General features: G+C 41.3%; 1 protein-coding gene across 4 annotated transcripts in view; it reads right to left on the bottom strand.

The window, feature by feature from the left end:
* The window catches only part of SESTD1 (SEC14 and spectrin domain containing 1), a 155132-nt gene extending 148984 nt beyond the window's left edge, over positions 1-6148 (bottom strand). For 2 of the 4 annotated variants that reach the window (XR_003418773.2, XM_027055385.2), the window contains exon 1: positions 6010-6148. The gene's annotated coding sequence lies outside the window, so the exon portion shown is untranslated. Of the gene's footprint in view, positions 1-5658; positions 5907-6009 lie in introns of those variants that run through there. The other 2 variants (XM_053215390.1, XM_027055383.2) reach the window with 2 other exon arrangements.
* Between the last annotated feature and the right edge of the window lie 16787 nt (positions 6149-22935).

Below are 22935 nucleotides of genomic sequence, written 5' to 3' on the forward strand. Positions count from 1 at the left end.
TCTTTCTGCTCCTCTCCCAACAAAATAGACTTTAAAAAATAAAAATAAACAATCTGAATGCTTTTTAGATGAACACTATACTTATCTCTTTCCTAACACCTACCCTATAAAGCTAATGTATTTATCCCATTTTACTGAGAGAAATTCTTAACTTGTCCGAAGTCACAAGGCTAATAAGTGATAATGCAGGATTAATCCAGGTGTGTTTTCCCCACTAACCTGTCTCAAAACTGTGCAGGTATTTAAAAATCACTGTCTATTGGGGCGCCTGGGTGGCTCAGTCGGTTAAGCGTCCAACTTCAGCTCAGGTCACGATCTCGCGGTCCGTGAGTTCGAGCCCCACGTCAGGCTCTGGGCTGATGGCTTGGAGCCTGGAGCCTGCTTCCGATTCTGTGTCTCCCTATCTCTCTGCCCCTCCCCCATTCATGCTCTGTCTCTCTCTGTCTCAAAAATAAATAAACTTAAAAAAAAAAAAAGCTGCTGAGAATTCAACTCAGTTTTTAAAAATCACTGTCTACCAAAATCAAATTCTAAATAACCTGGAAATTTTTATAGAGCCTTCTAATTTATTAGTGGAAACCATCCATAGCTCCACCATTCCCTCTCCTTAAACTTGTTCTTGATAAAGTAAAACAACTTATGGTAACTATAGTGACAAATTTACATTTGTATAACATTACAGTTTAAGATTATAGATTTGTCAATTTTTATTAGATACAACTACTGAGATTTTTTCATACGCTAGCTCACATCTCATTTTAATACTTTCAAGACTCCTATGAGGTAGGGATTATTACCATTTTACAGATAAGAAAACAAGTTTCAAGAGAGAAAGTCTTCTCTATGGTTATACAACTAGTAAGCATAGGGCCTTACCCTGGACCTCTCTAAGAGAAAAGCACATATACCCCTGCATCCACTGCTTCAGCTAACCATTTGCTTTTCTCAACTTACTCATCAGAGCTAAGGGAAGGGAAGTGTGTATATGGAAGGATTCTTTCCCCAAAAATGTAATAGAAAATACGGGCCAAAACTCAACAGAACAAGAAAAACAGGAAGAAGTTAAAAGGTTGTCTCAGATCTCTTCCCTCCCCCAAAGTTATCAGGGAATTTCTAATAAATGCTTAAGGGCAGACATTTTTAAACTATTCCAGAGCACAGGGGAAAAAAAGGAGAGTTTTTCAATTCATTGTTAGAAGGCGGCTTAACTCTGACACCAAAACCAGGCAACGATAGCAAACCAAAAAGAAAACATAAATATTATATTTATCCTTTGTGACTATAAATGCAAAAATCTTAATGTATATAAGTATAAAAACTAAGGAAATGTGTAGTACAATCCCATCTGTAAAGGGAAAACCACTGTGAATGTATGTATGGTTGGATATATTTATACACACGTACACATTAATCAAAGATACAGGTGGAAATATAAACCCTAAACTGTTAACAATGGTTACCTGGGACAGGAATGATCTTGGGGGTGAAGGAAAGGACGGGGACAAGAAGTTAAGGGAGGTTTTCAGCTTTTACTGAATATACCTACATACTACCTGAATTTTTATAATGAGCATGCATCATGTCTTCCATTAAAATATATAAATGAAAAGCACAGCCTAAATACTCATTTGCTGTATCTTCTCTACTTGTTACAATGAAAACGAATTCTTCTATTTACTCATTGGGCGTTCATTTATTTAACATGGAGGGGGGTTGCAGCTCCTATGCATGGGCACTGAACTTATAAGCACTTGTGCCAGCCACCAGGTATTTACACCCTATTGTTTTTTTAAGTAAACTCCACCCCCCCCCCCATGGGGCTTGAACTCAAGACCCTGAGATCAAGAGACAGTCACGTGCTCTACAAATGGAGTGAGCCAGGCACCCCTAGGGCCTTTTTTTTTTTAACCCAGGATGGAACAGTTACTTCCTTCCATAAGATATATGCTGAATTTTAAGTCAAGTTCCAATTTTTACCATTTATTATTTTTTTAGGTCATGTGTCAGGGGTAAGAAATATTTTTTTTTCTGGAATTTTTACTGCCTTTATTCTAAAAAACAGCACCAGATCATTTTTATTGAGTTTTTTTTTTGGGGGGGGGGGAGATTAAAAAAATTCATTTGTATTCATAGTGCTGGACACTATGTTGGACAATGGATATGCAAACATGAATAAATAACATATGGCTTCTCCCTACACTTAAGGAGCTGTTAATCTTGCATACCTATGTCTGATACAGAGTGCCACATAAAAACTGAAATATGTACCTCAGTAATCCTGCACTTCAAGATGAAACTGGCAAACTGCCCTGCTCAAAAATAAGTTAATTTCAGTTTAACCCAGAAAATTTTTAACATTTATGAAATATGGAAAATTATTCAATTATTTTAAGATAAAGGGAACATATCAGTGGGAGAACAGAACAAGGAAGCTGTAGGGTAATATAAAACACAACGTCTCAGGGAAGAGTGGGTTCTAGGATTAGCTATGCCACCAAGAAGCTGTTACTAGGTTTACTCTTTCTGGTTGCTTCTGTATAGGAAATATGGAAATCATATCTACCTTATTAGGACAGGAGAAAACAAAGACTTTATTTTTAAAAGAATAACAAAATCTAGGGGCTCCTGGGTGGCTCAGCTGGTTGAGCATCCAACTTCGGCTCAGGTCATGGTCTCACAGTTTGTGGGTTCGAACCCTGCATCAGGCTCTGTGCTAACAAACAGCTCACAGCCTGGAGCCTGCTTGGGATTCTGTCTGTCTCTCTCTCCCCTGTTCATGCTCTGCCTCTCCCTGACTCTCAAAAATAAATAAATGTTAAAAAAAAATTTTTTTTTTAAAAATAACAAAATCTGGTGAATATGAGGCAGTATGGTCACAGGACCTGTGTTTTGTTGTTTGATTTTTTATTTATTTTTCCCCACTGTGTCAATGATTAGCCGAGCAAATTTGCAAACACAATTTAACTTCTGTATGCCTCTTGGAGTGGAAAGAACGGAGGAAGATCTGAGTTTACATTCAAACCCTCCTACTAACTCTAAGGTTAAAAAACAAGCAATTTATTTAACCTTTTTGCACCTTAGCTTCCTAGCAGTAAAACATGGATAAACTTACCTTACAGAATCATTTCAAAGACTAAATAAGAAAATACATGTGAAAACAAACTTAGAAACCATTATAAAATAGACATTTTGTCTAAATAAACAAATGGCCAATAAGAACATGAAAAGATACTCAACATCATTAGCCATTAAGGAAATGCAAATGAAAACCACAATGAGATACCACTTCAGACCCACTAGCATGGCTGTCATCAAAAAGGCAACAAGTCCTGGAGAAAATGGAACCCTCATATTTGGCTAGTGGAAATGTAAAATGGTGCAGCCATTGGACAATAGAAGTTTGGTATCATAAGACCCAGCAATACCACATCTCAGTACACACCCGAGAGAACTGAAAACACACGTCCACACAAAAATTTGTAAATGAGTGTTCACAGCAACATTTCTCATAACAGCCAAAAAGTAGAAACAACCCAAATGTCCATCAACTGATGAGAGAATGATCAAAATGTGTCATACTCATAGAGGAAACATTATTCAGCCATAAATATGAAGTAGGCAAAATGCACAATATGGATGAACCCTAAAAATATTATGCTAAGTAAAAGACACAAATGGCCACACATTTGTATGATTCATTTTATATCAAACATCCAGAACAGGCAAATCTCGGGACAGAAAGTAGATCAATATTTGCCAAGTGCGGGAGAAGAGGAATGAGAGTGACAGCTAATGAGGAATGAGAGTGACAGTTATGGGGTAAGGGGGTTTCTTTTCAGCATGATGAAAATATTCTTGAATTGGTGATGTTTGCACTACCTTGTGAATATACTAAAGCCACTGAATTGTACACATTATAAGAGTGAATTCTGTTGGTGTAAGAATTATATCTCAATTAAAAAAACTATTATAAAAATTTAAGCTTCTGCTCCTCATCATCAGTCAATATTCTACTTTTTCCAAGAGGTTGTTCCTGTGGCTTGTAACAGCTATGAAAGCTCTCCGAAGTCAGATGTGATACAGATGAATGGTATTTTTAGTAAAGTAAAACTACTAATCATTCCAGAGAAACTTTCCACAGATCACATTAATTTGGTATAATTTTATTTCTTCAAAAGAAAAGTCCTTATTAATAGCAAGTTTGTTTGTAGGGAGTAGAAAGAGCTTCAAGGAGTCTTTCCAGAGTACACTGAAAAAAAAACCAAATAGGTCAGAACGTAACACGTTTTTCTGCTTTTTTATAAGTGGACATTTAGTTTTCAGATACGCCCCCGCCTATCAACTAAAACCGAGGTAGATGGAACTTTGCAATGTCTACCACCTTTCATGTTCTGTTCTCCTGCCACTCTGCTAAATCCATCAGGGGTTCCTAATCTCCATCAATTACTCCTTCCCATTACTCTTCTCAGGGATTAAAATGCTTAGCAAACTCTTCAAATGCAATCAATTCATTCCTAACGTTGAAGGAGTTTATAGAGTTAGGCCCAATGTTTAAGGTTAAATTTAGTCTATGTTGCTTGAATAAATACACAGCAAAATGATTTCCTGGGGTTTGGGATAGAAAAACAATCTATACAGTTGTGTAATGCTTTCTAAGTCATTGGGAATTTTTTCATGTATTGGGTCATGGGGCAAAGACAGTCACCAACTTTTGTCCACAAAAAGTATTATGTATAAAAACTTCCTGGTTCTAGAACAAAGAGGCATTTTATTGCTCAAAGCACAAGTAAGATATTTTCCTTCCATTTAGTATTGTTATACTAAAATAGCATACCAACAAAACCAGCTAGGTAACAGCATGACCAAGGTATATGAACAAAGATAAATTGTTTTTTATTAAGTATTCCTCCGGGGGGGGGGGGGGGGGTTAGAAAAAAGTTCTTCACACGTACGAAAATAATCCCAGATTAAGCCAAAGAAAACCATGTGGATTAATATTTTCCAAAACGGGCGGATTTTGAGTGGCAATTTTAATTTGAGAGTTTGTCAACCTATGCCAGGATGTGTTGTGGGTATATTTGGCACGGACAAAATGTGCAGCAAGAGGTGACCTGTCAAACAGCTGCTGTACAGTTACTCCCTCAAAGAGCACTTCCAACTTCTGGGATAATGTCTGTGTAGGAGAGAAAGACGTCAAAGCACCAAGAAAACCACTTGCTGTCAGAGCAGCAGCAAGTCCAAACCGTGCATCCCAGGTCGAAATCCCACCCGCAACTTCACGAGCCGGCCAGACTGCGGCTCCTTTCTACTATCAGTCTACCTAACGTATAAAAAATAAATACATAACCAGAGATCCTTGCCAACCCTCTCTTCCTTCTCTTTGTGACTCCTCCAAAGGCTGAAGGGATGTTAACAGCCTGCAGGCCCAGGGAAAGCCAAGCCCCACGCCGCAACACAGGCATCCAGGAGCCTCGCCACGGCCCGGGGGCCTCGGGCGGGCGTCCCCCACCCACCGGGCAAGGCTGGTCACTGGCCACACAAAGAAGCCGGCTGCCGGAGCCGGCCGCCGGGCTCGCCCCGGGGCCCGGCGCCTCCGCATGTGGTGCCCGCACGCCGGGAGGACAAGACCCGCCGGAAAATGAGGATTAACGCCCAAACCTGTTGCATGATGCGTGTCCCCTTCACCCAGAAATGAACAAGGGTGCTCGGGGAGGGTGGGGAGACGAGAGCGGCCGGGCAGTGCGGAACGAGGCCGCACCCGACACGCGGCGCGGAGGCAGAGGCCGCCCGCGGGGCTCCCACCTCGGGCGCTTTGTCTGCGGTGGCAGCGACGGGGCGCGGGCGCCCCTCCCACAGCCAAGCGGCTCCACTGCCCCGCGGCCCGCGCCCAGGAAGAAAGCCGGGCCCGCCACCCCCGCCTCCTCCACCCGCCCGCGCTCGCCGCCCGGCCGCGGGGCCTGCGCGCTCCTCCCGCCAGGGCCGCCCGGGCCGCGCGGCGGCCACACTCACCTGGCTGGCGCTGGCGCTCGCGCGGGCGGCCGGCAGCTCCGGGGTTGGTGGGGAGGACGCGGGGACGCGAGCTAGGCGCGGGCGGAGGCGGAGGACGAGGCGGGAGGAAGGCGGGCCGGGGGCGGAGCGGGCCTGGACGGCGGCGGCGACGACTCCAGCCACTCGCGGCAAATCGTGTCCCGGCCCCTCCGTGCGTCAGGCAAGGGGCGGCGGCGCGGGCGGCCTGGCGACCTCCCCGCACCCGCGGCCCGACCCGCGTCCGCGCGACCCCGCGCGCGCGCGATTAGCGGCGGCGCAGCGACCCCGCCCGGCGCGGAAGGGGGCGGGGCGGGCATTCCCACCGGGGCTGCGGTGGGGGTGGGGCGAGGAAGGGGCCTCCGACGCACCCCGGCTGACCCCGAGAAGCTGGCCGCGCGCGGGGTTCCGCGCTGCCAAGCCCGCAGCGGTGTGGGTAACGATAGGAGCACTGGGGCTAGAGTCTGGAAGCCGGGTCTTAAGGAAAGACCCCGCTACTTGGCTTGCAAATCGTTTCTTTTCTCTGTCCTCAGCCTGACATATATAGGTTTGAGTATATGGTCTCCAAGATTTTCTAAATTCTAACCTCCACGGTCTGGAGAATGAAGGCAGCTGGAGGGAAATGGGTCGTAGTGAGGAAAGGCTGGATTCAGGGCATTTGTTTTTCTTTGGGGATTTTTCTATTGGGCGATCCAAAATTTATTCACAAATGGCCCTCTGATAATCCTACTTCCCCATCTTCACCAACCCTAGTTATTTTTCTCCAAATGTACTGGCTTTGGAGTCCTCGTTCTTCTAACTTTATTGCGCAAATCATTTTTATGTCATTTCCTGAATTCAGTTCAAAAGAGTCAGCAGCTAATATACACAAGCTCAGGGCAACCATATGGTCCCAATCCCAGGCCTTCCGTATTACTCACTGTACCACTCGCTTCTGTATCACCTCATTCAATGGATAAAATCTTGCCATTCCAACAACTAGGCAATCAAATTTCTCTCCACTAAAGTTCTCTGATCAAAATCCCATGGATGAATTCTTCCGCTTATTTCTGTGACTAATAATCTGTCTCCACTATTTCAACCTCTTTGCCACTCTTTAGGTCAAGCTTTCCTAATTTCTGCTTCTGTTTCGTATGACTGCCAGAGAATGCTCCAAAACCACAGAGCCTCCCTCTTTAAAATTCTTCAGAGGCTCTCCACCTGGGCAATCAGGTTCAAGCTAATTACCATGGTATACAAGGCATTTTACCATCTGATCCCTAGACCTCTTCAGCTCCAGCTCTGACTCCCACCACATTTCACGCACAGATGCAACAGGTTCTGTCTGAGTATCTTTGTGTATTTACCCCCATCTGAAATCCATCCCTCATTTAAACAGGTGAACTCCTACTATCCTTCAAGATAATAAACTCATCATTTTCTCTTTGGAATCTTACCTGACATCACCTCTTTTCTACACACCCACGTGCTCACCCTATACACTTACACTGAATTAAATACTCTTTCCTTTATGCCTTCATGAAACCTTTTATGTATTCGCTATGATTATCCTTAGTACTTTTTTCCCATTGCTTTGCTTGGTGGTCTTTTGTTGCTAGACTGAGTTCCTTAAAAGGATGCAGATTTTTGTCTAGTTCATTTTTGGTTCCCAGACCTAGCAAAGTGCTCAGCACCAAGAAGTTTCTCTTTGAATATTTGTTGAAGGTTGAGGCATTCCTTCCAGCAGACAAATGTTGAGCATCTATTCACCAGGAGGGAAATATACAGTACAATCCACAGTCCCTGTCTTGTTAACCTTTCACAGTATTCTATTCTTCCTTAACAAAGTGGCATTCTCTGCTTATCATTTAAAGTTTATTAATTATTTTTGAGAGAGAGAGTGAGAGTGTGGGAGGGGGGAGGGCTGGAGAGAGGAGACAGAGAATCCCAAGCAGGTTCTGCACAGTCAGCGTGGAGCCTAATGCGGGACTTAAATTCACAAACCGGTGAGATCATTAGTTGAAAACAAGAGACGTCAAACTGAGGGAGCCACCCAGGCACCCCTCTCTGCTTATCATTTAAAACCCTGGGGGCATCTGGTGGCTACATAGGTTAAGTGTCTGACTTCAGTTCAGGTCATAACCTCACGGTTCACGAGTTGGAGCCCCACATTGGGCTCTCTGCGCTGATTGCCTAGAGCCTGCTTAGGATCCCATCTCCCTCTCTCTCTGCTCCTCCCCCACTCATGGACACACATGGGCGCTCTCACTATCTCTCAAAAAATAAACATTAAAAAAAGGTTTTTTTTAAAAATCCTGTCCTCCTACCATCCACATTCTTTTCCTTGTTTTAATAAAGCAAGAACATGCCAAACAATCCATTACAGTAATTCCCAAACATCCCTGCCCTTCCTCTTTCCATACCCTCTAGCTCCACACTGTATTACCCAGTTAGTAGATAAGGACTAACTGCTGTAACAGAAAAAACAAAACAAAACCAAACAAAAGCCATCAGGTTGTAAAACCAGGGTGAAGTCTGGGCGCTGCATTTTCCAATAACTACTGAATTAATGAACATAGCTCCATCACTGAAATTCACTAGGCCTCGGAGTTCCTTTGGCTCTATGATTAGACTTCATTTTTGATATTTTTGTGATGAAGGTAAGCATATCCTTCTTTTCTTTTGAATTTTTTTTAACGTTTATTTTTTGAGAGAGAGAGAGACAGAGTGTGAGTGGGGTAGGGTCAGAGAGAAGGGGAGACAGAATCCGAAGCAGGCTCCAGGCTCTGAGCTGTCAGCACAGAGCCCGATGTGGGGCTTGAACCCACAAGCTGTGAGATTATGGCCTGAGCCGAAGTCCAACATTTACCGACATTTAACTGACTGAGCTACCCAGGCGCCAAAGCATATCCTTCTTTATACAGCCTATGTAGAAGTTGAGGGACTTACTAGATCCTTACAAAGTAGCTGTCCAGCATAGGCACAAACTCCATGTGGTAGGGAACCACTTACTACATTATAACGATATTCATCTTTGAACAATCCTTCTAGTCCTTACGTTGAACTGAAATATGTCTCCTTATAAATTTGTAGGTAGCTATGGTATTGGGAGGAAATACCACTAGGTTTAAGTTCTAAAGCGGGGTGGTCAGATCCCAGTTCTATAACTTCCTAGCTGTATGAACTTGGACTAGCACAAAACAACTCCAAGTGTGAGTTTGTTCAACTCTAAAAGGGGAAAATAAGAATACTTTCAACCATTATTATAAATATGAATACAATGTGTATTAAAGGGCCCAGGAAATCTGAGTCTAGTACCGTGTATTGAGTACAGAACAGCCCCATTCCCCTTCCATACATAGCCTTTTAAGCATTTGAAGTCAACAACCATAGCACATGCCTTCCCATACATACTATGCTTCACTCACATGTACCCTTCATCTCCTCCATACACTTTCATCTGATCATACCCTAGTGCCTCTTAAAAAGTGGCATCTAGAACTGAGTCCAATAACCCAGGTATGAAGAGAGAAATAGTGAAGTATAATTTACCACATTTTTATGATATTTCAAATTTCAGTCTGATATCACAATAACACTTTTCTACCACCTCATATTGTTCATAAACATCAAGTTTTGCCAACTAAAAACAAAAGTACCTCCAAATTCTTTTTAAGTCTTTAACACATATATAGCTATAAAACCAAGTCTCCTTCAGCCTGTATTTGTACAATTTGTTTTTGAAGACTGAGTGCAGATCTTTGCGTTTATTCCTCTTAAATGCCTTTTTGGAAGTTATGTATCAGGAGTCCCTGCCAAATAGAAATCAGTGAAATGAGAATAACATTAAAGAAAAACATTCAGTGGTGGGGGGAAACCATCCCAAAGGCACTTTTGCAACCAATTCCTAAATTCCTAATTTCTGCCCTGAAATTTTCTTTGGGCTTTTTATTAAAAGTCACATTTAAATGTCATCTAAAATTAAGTAACTTTCACACTTGTCTTGTTTTATTTTTATAATAAGTGAATGTTGAAAGCACCTTTTATGTGCAATATGTTCCCCACACATTGTTCACTGGAACTTCTGAAGAACTCACTGTAAGGTAAGGCAGACCCAGGTGTTGTTAAAGCCACTTTACTGAAGCTCAGTTGGGTGAGGTAATTTGCTGAACAGTCACCCAACACCAAAATTGGTTTCTTGAAGAAACTGCCCCACCCACAGCCCATGCTGAAGGGGAGGCCCCAGGCAGTACTATTGTGCTGTGCAATCCCTGAGTCACTGCTAATTGCTGTGATCTATAACAGCCAGGTCACACCCATTCAAAAGTGACCTGGTGGGGGGGGGGGGGCCTCAATCCAAAAGAGCGGGTCCAATCAGACAATCAATTGGGGATACTATCTCCCCAAGAGATCCAAAAGGGGACACAAAGGGTGCCCATAGGTGAGTAGGGCTCTGGCAGAATAATGTCAGCCCAATGACTAAGCAGAAAACATTCATTACACATTCAACTCTTATATTCAACAAATATTTATTAAGCATCTCTGGTTTAGGTGCCGGGGATACAGTACGGACAAAAATGCACAAAAATTCTGCCTTGTGGATCTTGCATTCTGGTGGGTGGGACAGATGATAAATACAATAAATAAGTAAATCAAAGATTATATTAGAAGGTGATAAGTGTTGGATAAAAATTATGCAGGAAAGGGGACTAGAAAGTGTAAGGGGTAGGGTACAATTTTTAATAATAGGAATAGGAAAGGCCTCACTCAGAAGGTAGTATTGAGCTAAGGCTTGAAGCAGATGAAGCACTGACCCTGTGATAAAAAAAGACACATGCAGTCAAAGCTAAGAGAATCAACTGGTAGTGGGCTAATCATAAAGCATACAATGAGAGACTAGCAAAATCAGGCAACTCCTAGAGCACGGCATTCAAGATGCACCTGGAAGATTTTTAGCAATGAAGTGACCAGAGCATTTCCTCATACGGACTAGACCAGAGCCTTTGCTGATGGGGTCTCACTATTTTTATCTATCTATCTATGTATCTATCTATCTATCTATCTATTTTTTTAAGTAAACTCTAAACCACAGGTGGACCTCAAACTCATACCCTGAAATCAAGAGTCACATGATCTATGGACCGAGCCAGTCAGGCACCCCACACAATCTATATTTTTAAAACACTCCTCAGGTGACTGGGATGTTCAGCAGGATGGGAACCCCTGCTCTAAGGAAAAGATTGGGGGCACCTGGGTGGCTCAGTTGGTTGATCATCTGGCTTCTGTTCAGGTCATGATCTCTTGTTCGGTGAGTTCGAGCCCCACATCAGGCTGTCCTGGAGCATGCTTTAGATTCTGTGTCTCCTTCTCTCTCTGCCCCTCCCTTGCTCACTCTCTGTCTCTCAATAAATAATAAATAAATAAATACATACATACATACATAAAACATTAAAAAAAATTTTTTTTGAAGAAAAGATCTGATGCCTTGGGTTCTGAACACTCTCTAAATTTTGTGTTCCGGAAAACCCAACCCAGTGTGCATCCCTCTTCTAGGAAGCATGGTTATTCAACTTCTCTTGTTCCTGGGAAGCCTGATATCCCTGGCTGAGATTTCAGTTTTTCTCATTTGCATACGTATTCTTTGCAAACCAAAGGAACAAGAACCAAATTCCAATGCTATTCCCTGAGGGCACATTGTTGAGTTTCTGTATATTGCCATCCAAAATTGCCTAACATACCACAGTCACAAAGCTATGAGATGGTGGCAGTGAAACTGTAGCACTGGACTGTTATTCCTCAGGCTGCCACTTTCTCCTTTAGGGGCAAAACAAAATGAAAATTTGGGGGTATTTCTTTAACATTGCAAAATCAATATTTGAAAAATTGCCAAAGTATTCTATTTTATTATTATTATTTTTTAAATGTCTTTTTGGGGCGTCTGGGTAGCTCAGTCAGTTAAGTGTCAGGTCATGATCTCAGGGTTGGTGGGTTCAGCCCCGCGTCAGGCTCTGATCTGACAGCTCAGAGCCTGAAGCCTGCTTCAGATTCTGTCTCCCTTTCTCTCTGTCCCTTTCCCCACTTGCTCTCTCTCTCTCTCTCTCTCTCTCAAAAATAAATAAACATCAAAAAATTTTAATGCCTTTTTATCACATCACTCATATTTTTAATGTTTGTTTATTTAGAGAGAGAGATCACATGCGTGCACAATCGCGTGCCCGTGGGGGAAGGACAGAGAGAGAGAGAGAGGGAGAGAATCCCTAACTGGCTCCTGGCTGTCAGTGCAGAGCCCAAGGCAGGATTCCATCTCAAACTGTAATATCACAACCTGAGCTGAAATCAAGAATTGGAAGCCCAACGAACTGAGCCACACAGGCACCACCAAAGTATTCTATTTTAAAATCTAAAGGGATATAGCATTTGTTTTAGGAATGTAAAGTTAATATAATATTGAATTTTTAAGAGAAATATTTAAAATTTTTATTTAAAAGTCACTTTGAGTACTCAGTTTATCAGTTTTTACATTTGATATTTTAATTCCAAACTCAAAATTTCTCTTTCACTAAGGAAGGTAAAAAGACCTGTTTTGCGGGGTGCCTGGGTGGCTCAGTCAGTTGAGCATCTGACTTTGGCTCAAGTCATGATCTCAGGGTTCTTGAGTTGAAGCCCTGGATCAGACTCCCTGCTGTCAGAGCAGAGCCCACTTGGGATCCTCTGACCCCTTCTCTCTGCCCCTCCCTTGCTCACACTCTCTCTCAAAAATAACGATTAAAAAAAACAAAACAACAACAACAACAAAATCTGGTTTTGGTTTTGGTTTTAATATACTTTCATGGTCCTGAAGTTATATAACTAACATTTTCAAGGGTTTTTTGCTGTTGTTGGGTTTGGGTTTTTTTGTTTGTGTGTTTTGGCTGCCTGTTAGTTCATCATCTATGCCAATGTATTTGGAGTCCTTCATACTAAAGAACTTTTTCCAAGGCCAACATAATTTGCATTCACTTGTTTCAGGTAGGTTCCCCACCCCCCCACCCACCAAATTACACATTTACAAAATGTTTTTGTTAAACAGGCCAAAGGAAAGAGTGAAAAGCACTGTTTGATTTTTTTGTAAAATCAGCAAACGCTTTTCCTAACAAAACTGACTTTTTCTAGTTGTCAAGTCATGGAGTTTTTAAGTTGGAAGACCCCTGACCTATTCCAACATTTTCACTTTCCTGTGACCAGGAGAAGTTGAGCAACATACCTGATTCTAGAGTTAGTTAACAAAACACCCAAGATTAGAATCTAGGTTTCCCGGCCTAAATTAGTTGATATAAGCTGAAAGTATTTGAATATTTGTAGGACCATCCACATGCTTATAGAGGTGGTACATAATGTGGGCATACCACAAGTTTATCTCTTAAACATCAGTAGTGCTTTAAAACTATTAGAAATAATAGAAAATGAAATAAAATTTCAGACTAAGGGAAGGTCCTAATTTCAGCAATTTACTGTCACTCTTAATATAAACTTTGTAATAGAGATTACCAAAGGAGGTCACATTAAAAGCAAACAGTTTTAAATGCCTCTAGCAATATGCAATACATTATATAATAGAATACAGCAAACTGACTATACCATTTTTTTTAGTTGTCTCTAATAAATTTTCTTCCAATAAGTACCATGAAATGTCAATATATGATACGCTCAGATATGTGTTCCTGAGTCAGAACTCTTTCGTTGAAAGTACTAAAGCCAATTTCAACTGGATTGGGATGAAGAGGTGATGGATTTTCTAGATCAATACTGTGGATTTTCTGGAATAATAGTGAGGTAGCTCAAGCACACTAAAGGAAGAATTGCATTTTTGGGTGTTACAATAGGCAGTCAGATTCTAAAAGGATACCTGGAAGCCAGCAAAGAGGAAGTCATGGCCAGCTATTGGGAAAATCAGAGGCATGTGCTGGAAGCACTCCACAAGAGGCCAGATCAAATTAGACAGGCCCAAGATGGTGGGTACCATGATAGGAAACCCCTGAGCACATAAGGACGAAAAGGTGGGAAACCTTGCTTCCAAGAAATTCTGGCCCCAAGTAATGAGTATTCCACCCCTTAATTAACAATCATCAGTAAAACATGGTTGCAGGGCTTGCAGTCCCCCTCCCCCTTTCTCTCTCTCTCTCTCTCTCTCTCTCTCTCTCTCTCATTCTCTCTTGCCAGCTCTCACATCTCCAGAGTATACTTTTGCTTTAATAAATGTTCTTACTTGTTTCGCTCATCTGCTGCATTGTGCATCTGTCCTTGAATTCTTTCTCAGGACACTACCAAGAACCTTCCATGATACCTTTGAGATAGGCTGAGTTGAGGCCTCAAGGCCCGGGGTTCTGCCAGTTCACCCAGCAACCCCGGGACCTCAGAGACCAGAGCAGAGACCAAAGCAAAGTCAGCATCTTTCTCAGCTGCCTCTGTCAAACCAGTTTCTCTGTGACTTGCCTTCGAGCTGTCCTGCAGCATACCGGTCTGTTTTAGACACACAAAAAGAGCCCTAGGTAGCACTGTGTGCACATCCTCCAGCTTAGGGGTAGTTCAGGTAGGAACTGATATTTTGGGTCACATGAATGTTCAAACACTGTGAACAGTAGAACAAGATTGGCCTATGAGGTAGGCAGTTGGTGTCATAAGGGGCAGTTCCCTTCATGGGAGGAAGTCTCCTCCTAAGGGACAGCCACATTACCAGGAAAAGGGGAGAAAGGGGTACCAGGCCAACCAAAAACAATAGGTATTCAGTGCAAAATGTGTGCTGCTCTAAACCTCACACTGGAAAGATGATTTTCATAAAAGTTTTTATTACTCAAATGTTAAAATTGAAAATTGTAAATTACTTCTAGTCTCATTATTTTGTATTAAAAACCTATACTCAAGTACCCTTTATCTGGTTTGTTGATGCTTCTTTAAAACACTAGCCTAGAAAAATCCTTCAATGTATTCATAATTCTGATAGGGAAATACACTTTTGTTTGATCAGGGCATTTTTACTTACTCCTTGCATTATTAGTGTAAAAAATTTAGATCGACAAATATTTTATTCAAAGCTGAAGAGGTAGAACACTTGATGGTCAAATTCAATTAACATAGTGAAAGTCAGGTCTCATTTAAAGAGTATTAGTTAAGTTACAGAGAAAGTTCTTTAGTTTCTGTTACATGGTATTTCAATACAGGGCTAGGTCCTAGTTATTAGTAAGACAGAAAAGAATGTTAAAAACAAGCTCGCTCCAAGTCATAAGGTTTACTTTGTTTTTCTAATGTGTTCCAGTCGTCAGCCTGAACACAAAGGTCAAGAACATTTACCTCAGACACTACCAAAAAAAAAAAAAAAAAAAAAAAAAGGAAGAAAGAAAGAAAGAAAACTACAGGCCGATATGATCAAGCAATGTATTCTGCTCTCTACTCAAAATCTGAGGCCAGAGACTAAAGTGTTCCCTCCTTGCTTCAATTCTCTAGTGGTCAGAAATGGCTCTCTTGTTGATCTACATTAAAAAAAAAAAAAAAAAAAAAAAATTCCTATGTTCCTGAACAAAACAGGGACAAACCACATTTAAAAATAATCTCCACCCATTGTCAGGCTCTTTCCACTGTCACTGTCTCCAGCTGCTCTGGGGAAGTGTGTGAAGCTTCTCCATGACTCCAGCAGCTGAGTGGCAGTTCAGGAGAAATCCCATTGCATAAAGTTGGAGGAGGCACTAACAACACAAAAGCAAAGAATTGATTGGGTTGTGGGATAAAGTGGAAAATGGGAAGAATTGCCTTTTGTATCAGTCCAACTTTTCCTCTCCTTCTGAATAAAACATTATTATGTAACAAAGAGCCTTTAAACCATTTCTTTCTTCTTTAAATTGGCAATTTGACAACTACAGATTGTGTCATCCTGGGTTAGAGCCACTTCTCAGGGTGTGGAGTTACTTGATTCCGGCACTGTGGATCAGTGTACTCAAAACATGTGACACAAGCTAGGTCCATGGCACTGATATTATCTGAGATTTAGGGGAGAAGAGAAAAGAAAAGCTTGTTTCTCTTTAGAAACTTGAAGAAAAAGGGCCCTAGTTGATCCTTCTTTTCCAAAACCTTAACTTTTGTATAAAAATCATGCAAATAAGCCAAGAAATACATTCTATCATCATTCCTAAAGGTGGAAAAAATTATAGTCTAGACTTTTCCATTGAAATGATGGCAGATTTGAGACAAGAGCTGAAGCTGCCTATCTGTACAGAAATTGTCCCTAGATCCTTCTGAGGGAGAGTGTCCTACTCTGGTACAGTGTTTGGAGATTGTGTTCCTGGTTATATCCAGTTGTGTCATTTTTATATCCTATGACCAACTTTTAAGCATTTTACTCATAAAACACGGTGAGAGTGAACAGAAACATGAGAACAGATATTCAATGATTAATTTGTCCACGAAACTAGAATGTAGTGCCAGCTCTGCTTTAGGGACCTGGGGACAATGGTGAGGACACTGTGAGTTTGCTTTTGGTCTGATTGGGAGGCAGGAAACAAACCAAACACTCAAAGCAACAGGGTACATACTAGAGTTGTCATTAAATTCTACACAAAATGCTAACAAGACCTAGAGAAGACACTGCCAAGGCTTCTAGTGAAGGCCTCTTGGGGACTTTGATGCTTACACTGAGTCTAGTAGAATAAGCACTGTCTAGGCTGGGAGAAGGGAGAAGAAACAGAAGAGTGTATCAGGTGGCTGCATGTAAAAAACATGCTACTTGCAGGAGAATTTCGAGTATTCTTGCTGTGTATGCATGAGCAGGGAGAGGACATTTAAGGGATGGAAATGTGAGCCAGGCGTGGAAAATTCAATAGCCTGCAAGGCCAGGCAGGTAATGTAAATGATTGAAGATGGCCAGCAGGTCTAGGTGCAAATGCATTTGCTGTGAGTGCCTGAGCAAATGGCTCACTAGAGGACACAAAACCGCTAAAAATAGTGCATGGAATTAGCTTACCTCCCCAAACGTGAGAGATTGCCTCTTCCCCATAACCTTGCCAAGATGAGTACTTAGAGTAATATTTCTCATTCATTAAATAAATATTAATTAAGGGCCTACTGTTGTGAAGTATTTGTACTAAGGATTGAAGATAGAGCAGTGAATAAAACAAAAATTCCTAGTCTCATGAAACTTACATTCCAGTGAAGGGGACACAGACAAAATAAAGAAGTAAAAGGTGCAGGTGTTAGATAAATGCTATGGAGAAAAATAAAAGAGGGACAACTTATAGAGAATGGGAGATAGGTTGGATTTTATCTTTTGTTTGTCTATTTTTGAGAGACAGAGAGAGAGAGAGAGAAGGGGAGGGGCAGAGACAGAGGGAGACAGAGGATCTAAAGTGGGCTTGGCACTGACAGCAGCAAGCCCAGTGTGGGACTTGAACTCACAAACAGCCGTGAGATCATGACCTGAACAGAAGTCAGATGCTTAACCGACTGAGCCCCACCCAGGCACCCACCCCTAGGTTGGATTTCAGATATAATAATCAGGAAAACCTCACCAAGAAGGCAGCCACTGAACAAAGACTAGAGGATGTGAGAGAGGGAGCCATGCAGATATCTATGGGAAGAGCATTTCAAGCAGAGGGAAAATCAAAGGCCCTGAGGTGAGATCACACCTGCCAGGGAAGGGCGGTTAAGGGGTGAGAGGGAAAGGGATTGTATAGGATCTTTTAGGAAATTGTAAAGACTAAGGCTTTTGTTCTGAGCAGATTCAAAAAGCTTTCTGTGGTTTTGAGCAGAGGAGTGATAGGTGGGCTTTGTTATTTTTAAAGACTCACTCTGACTGCTGTGTGCAGAGCTGAATGCTTTGGGGGAAGGGTAGAAGCAGAGACCAGCTGGGAGGTAAGAGCTACTACTCAGAACAGACAGGGGGTGGCTAGGCAGGTGGCTAGGGTGGGGGCAGCAGGAATGGCAGGAAGTGGTTGGATTCTAGTTATATGCTCAAGATAGAGCATCAAGACTTCCAGACAGATTAGATGAGGGGTGTCAGAGAAAAAGAGGGATCCAGGGATAACTATGGGGTTTTTGGTCTCAGTGATTAGAACAATATTATTTCACATATTTTGGAAAATTGTGGGGATAAACAATTTGGGCTGTGTGGATGGGAAGGGAGGGGGGCTTAATAATTTGGCTTTGGAAATGTTACTTTAAGATACTTATCAGACAATAAGCATACATTTAGAATAAGCAGCTGGACATATGAGTTTGGAGTTAAAGGAAGAGTTCTGAACTAGAAATACATATTTGGAATTTGTTAGTGTAACCTCTCTAGCCAATGAGGCTGGAGGAAAATCCCTAGAAATCAAGTAAAAGTGTTTCCAAGAGGAGGGCAAGTTAGTAGCATTTGACAAAATTCTTCCTTCCTTCCCTCTCTCCCTCCCTCCCTCCTTCCTCCCTTCCCGTAGGCTCCATGCCCTATGTAGGGGTTGAACTCACAATCCTGAGATCGAAAGTCACTTACCCTACAATGCCAGGCACCCTGAAAGTCCACCAATTTAAATGTAAATCTCATCCAAAAACACTTTGACTAAACATTCAGAAAAGTGTTTGACCAAATATCTGGGCTCTGTGGCCCAGCAAAGCTGACACATAAAATTAACTGTCACAGCAAGTGAGAAGTGGCTATGGTATTAACAACATGGAGGTTCTTGGCAACCTTAGGATGAAGTTTTGATGGAATGGTGGGAGGAAAAAGCTTGATTCAAAGGGGTTCACAAGAAAAACGGAGGAGGTCCTTTTCCACTACAAACCAAAAAATGTCATTCTGGGTGCATAGGACCTGGGGGAGAGAAAACACAGTGGGCTGTAAACCCCGAGGCAGGCTGACTTGATGCTTGTTGCCAGCACCCAGAGAAAGCCTAGAGGCAAGGTGGACTACTAAAGGAGAGCAGCTCTCTCCTGAAGCCAGAGATCTAAAAGGGGCATGTGGCTCCACACAGAAGAGGAGCTTTGGAAAAACAAAGCAATTTAAGCCCTCAAGATCCCCACAGATTAATATCAACTAAACAAGAGTTATTCATCAGGGAATATAAAAAATATAAGCAAGCAAATTATGAGTGTATGAGAAACAGCAAACATCAGATCTGCCCCCAGGGGTTTCAGATATTGGACTTATCAGACAAAGAATATGAAAAAAAGAAAAACTTTATGAAACGTTTAAAGAAATAAAAGACGAAATAAAAGCAAGTAGTAACAGACTGTCCTATATGACTAGGCGTATTTGAAAACAAACCAATAAGGCTTTTAGAAATAAAAACTAGAATTGTTAAAACCTCTTGGGGGAGCCTAGGTTAAATGGGTTAAGTGTCCAACTTCTGGTTTCAGCCTAGGTCATTATCTTGCAGTTCCGTGAGTTCAAGCCATGTGTCTAGCTCTACGGTGGCAGCATGGAGCTTACTTGGAATTCTGTCTCCCTCTCTCTCTGCCCCTCCCCCACTTGTTCTGTCTCTGTCTCTCTCAAAATAAACTTTTCAAGTTTTTTTTTAATGTTTATTTCTTTTTGGAGGAAGAGAGAGAGAGCAAGCACGAGTGGGGGAGGGGCAGGGAGAGAAGGAGACACAGAATCCGAAGCAGGCTCCAGGCTCTGAGCTGTCAGCACAGAGCCTGATGCAGGGCTTGAACTCCTCAACCGAAAGATCCTGACTTAAGCGGAAGTCGGATGCTTAGCTGGCTGAGCCACCCAGGGGCCCCATCAAAACAAAACAAAACAAAACAAAACAAAACAAAACAAAACAAAACAAAACAAAACTTAAAAAAAATTAAAAATAAGTAAAATAAGACATCTTGATTGGTTAACATACATAGTAGCTACAGCCAAATAAAAATATTAGTAAATTACGCAATAGATCTGAAGAAAGCAACTGGCAAATATTAAGGATAAACAGATATGGAAATAATCATATGAGGTTACTAGGAAGAGAAAGAGAAAGCCCATTTCCTCCACATGCCTAACACTAACCAGGTGAGTGGAAGATAAAACACACAGTTCATACACATCAACAATGAGTCACCAAATGTTAGACTGATCCGAAGGGGTTGAGAAAATGGTACAGCCAACAGAAGTTCCTCATCCCAGTTACCAAAAATAAATGTGATGCATAAATAGTGGAACCATTTACAATGTGCATGTTTTTTTATATTAAATATAATTTATTGCCAAATTGGTTTCCATTCAACACCCAGTGCTCATCCCAACAGGTGCCCTCCTCAATGCCATCACCCACTACAATGTGCATGTTTTAAGACAGGACTACAGTCTTCCTATACAACTAATCTTGCCATTTGACATCACAATTGTCTTGAGGGTTGTTTCTTCTTCTGCGCCTATAAACATACTTAAGTTTCTATTTATTTAGAAAAATGAAAATTCAAAGAATTCTTTCAAGCTATTATCTTCTCTTTCCCCTTCCATTCAGTGACAAATTTCTTGGGAAAAAAAAATCAACCAGACTTGAAATGATTATTTGTTCACTATTTGTTCATTCATTACTTTCTCCCTCCCCACTTAACCAACTGAAACAGTTCTTTCAAAGTTAACAATGACTACTTTCCATATTCAATGAGTTTTCTTCCTCTCTTTCCTTTTTGTAGTACTTGATAATGTTAAGCATTCATTTCCTTCTTTTAATCAACAAATATTTATTCAGTTTTTACTAGTCTCTAACCTAGGACCTGGAGACAAAAAGAGAAGGTGGTTCTCTGATGACAAATGGTTTACCATCCACTTATGAAAGAAGACAAGTGCACACTGAAGTGAAATAAAACACTGAAAGAGAAAGTATAACCACAAATGAGGGAGTGTTCAGTTCCACCTGGGGGAGTCAGGAAAAGCTTCACACTTGAGTTTTCCTGAAAGAATGTGTGCTGCCAGGTGGATAGATGAAGACTATGGCATCATTTGAGGCCGAGGAAGCATTATGAACAAAGGTACAGAGGCATAAAGCATCCAGGTATATGGTGCTGGGACCGCAAACAGCTCAATATACTTAGGACAAAAGAACCAAAATTGACATAAGGCTAGAATGCTAGGGGATAAAAAATCATGGAAGGCTGTGAACTCATTCAAAGAAGTATGGACTTTATCCTATGGGCACTAAGCAGGGTGCTAAAGGGATTCTTTTTTCTTCTTCTTCTTCTTACTGTATTTGCAATTTAGAAATAATCCTCTGACAGAAAGGTGGAGGGTGGATCAGAAGGCTTTAAAGCTGGAGGAAGGAGACCATTTTGGAAACTTTTCAGTTCTGAATGAGAGGGTCTTATCTAAGAAGAGTCAAGCAGGTGTGAGAGATGGTGAACTGAGTGAATGAATGACAGTCCCATCAGGAGAGAGAGGAGCAGGTTTTAAGAAGATGTTCTCAGAGATGAGGAGTTGGTTGGGCATCCCAAAAGGTGTCTACTTCAATTGATGACCATGTATTACTTTTTGGCTCTCTTATTTTTGTTGTTTTTATAATACCGATTATTTCCTCATTATAAAATACATAACTTTCATTGCAGATGATTTGAAACATCTTGCAAAGTAATAAAAGCCACCAGTGATCTGAAAATTTAGATGATTATAGGACATTTTATTTATTTATTTATTTTTTATTTATTTTTTGATGTTTGTTTCATTTATTTATTTTTAATTTATTTTTGAAGGAGAGAGAGAGACAGAGCATGAGTTGGGGAGGAGCAGAGAGAGAGGGAGACAGAATTCAAAGCAGGCTCCAGGCTTTAAGCTGTCAGCACAGAGCCCGATGTGGGGCTTGAACTCACAAACCGTGAGATCATGACCTGAGCAGAAATCGGACACTTAATCGACTGAGCCACCCAGGCGCCCATAGATGATTATAAGACATTTTAAAAGTGTGAGCTATGCAGTCATGTACATTCTTCAAAAACTTTAATATTCTATGTAGAATGTTATATACTGCCTTTAAAATTTAATTGTATACTATAAGCACTGTCCTGCATAATAAGATAATCTTTGAATATATCACTTTAATGACTGCACAGTGTTTTATCCTATAAATGAACTATACTTTATTTACCTATTGATGAACATCAAGATTGACTTTTGTTTTGGTATCAGATATAATGTTGTGATGAACACCTTTGCATACAACATTAGATTTCTCTGATTATTTCCTTGAAGTGAAATTACAGTGCCAAATTAATGAACAATAATAAGTCTCTTGATTGACACACTGTTGTATTGACAAACTGTATTGACAAACTGTTTTTCAAATACACTGTCCCAGTTTACATTCCCATTAGCACTGAGAATTGCATTAAAATTTTTTTCTTTTCTAGGTTTACAGGCAAAGGTTTCTTCCTTTAAAAAAATTTTTTTTTTATGTTTATTTTCTTTTTTTTTTTTAATTTTTTTTTTCAACGTTTATTTATTTTTGGGACAGAGAGAGACAGAGCATAAATGGGGGAGGGGCAGAGAGAGAGGGAGACACAGAATCGGAAACAGGCTCCAGGCTCTGAGCCATCAGCCCAGAGCCTGACGCGGGGCTCGAACTCCTGGACCACGAGATCGTGACCTGGCTGAAGTCGGACGTTTAACCGACTGTGCCACCCAGGCGCCCCAATGTTTATTTTCGAGAGACAGAACACGAACAGGGGAGGGGCAGAGAGAGAGGGAGACACAGAGTCTGAAGCAGCTCCAGCCTCTGAGCTTCAGCACAGAGCCTGATGCAGGGCTAGAACTCAGGAACTGCAAGACCGTGACCTGAGCTGAAATCAGAGGCTTGACCAACTGAGCCACCCAGGCGCCCTCAAGGTTTCTTCTTTTAATTTGCATTTCCAGAATTACAAGTTAATATATTTATTGGAAATTTATATTTTCTTGTTTTGTGAATTGTTCCTTCACGTTCTTTGTTTTTCTATTAGAATTTTTTTTCTTCATTT

This window comes from Acinonyx jubatus, chromosome C1, assembly GCF_027475565.1.
Source record: "Acinonyx jubatus isolate Ajub_Pintada_27869175 chromosome C1, VMU_Ajub_asm_v1.0, whole genome shotgun sequence".
NCBI lineage: Eukaryota > Metazoa > Chordata > Mammalia > Carnivora > Felidae > Acinonyx > Acinonyx jubatus.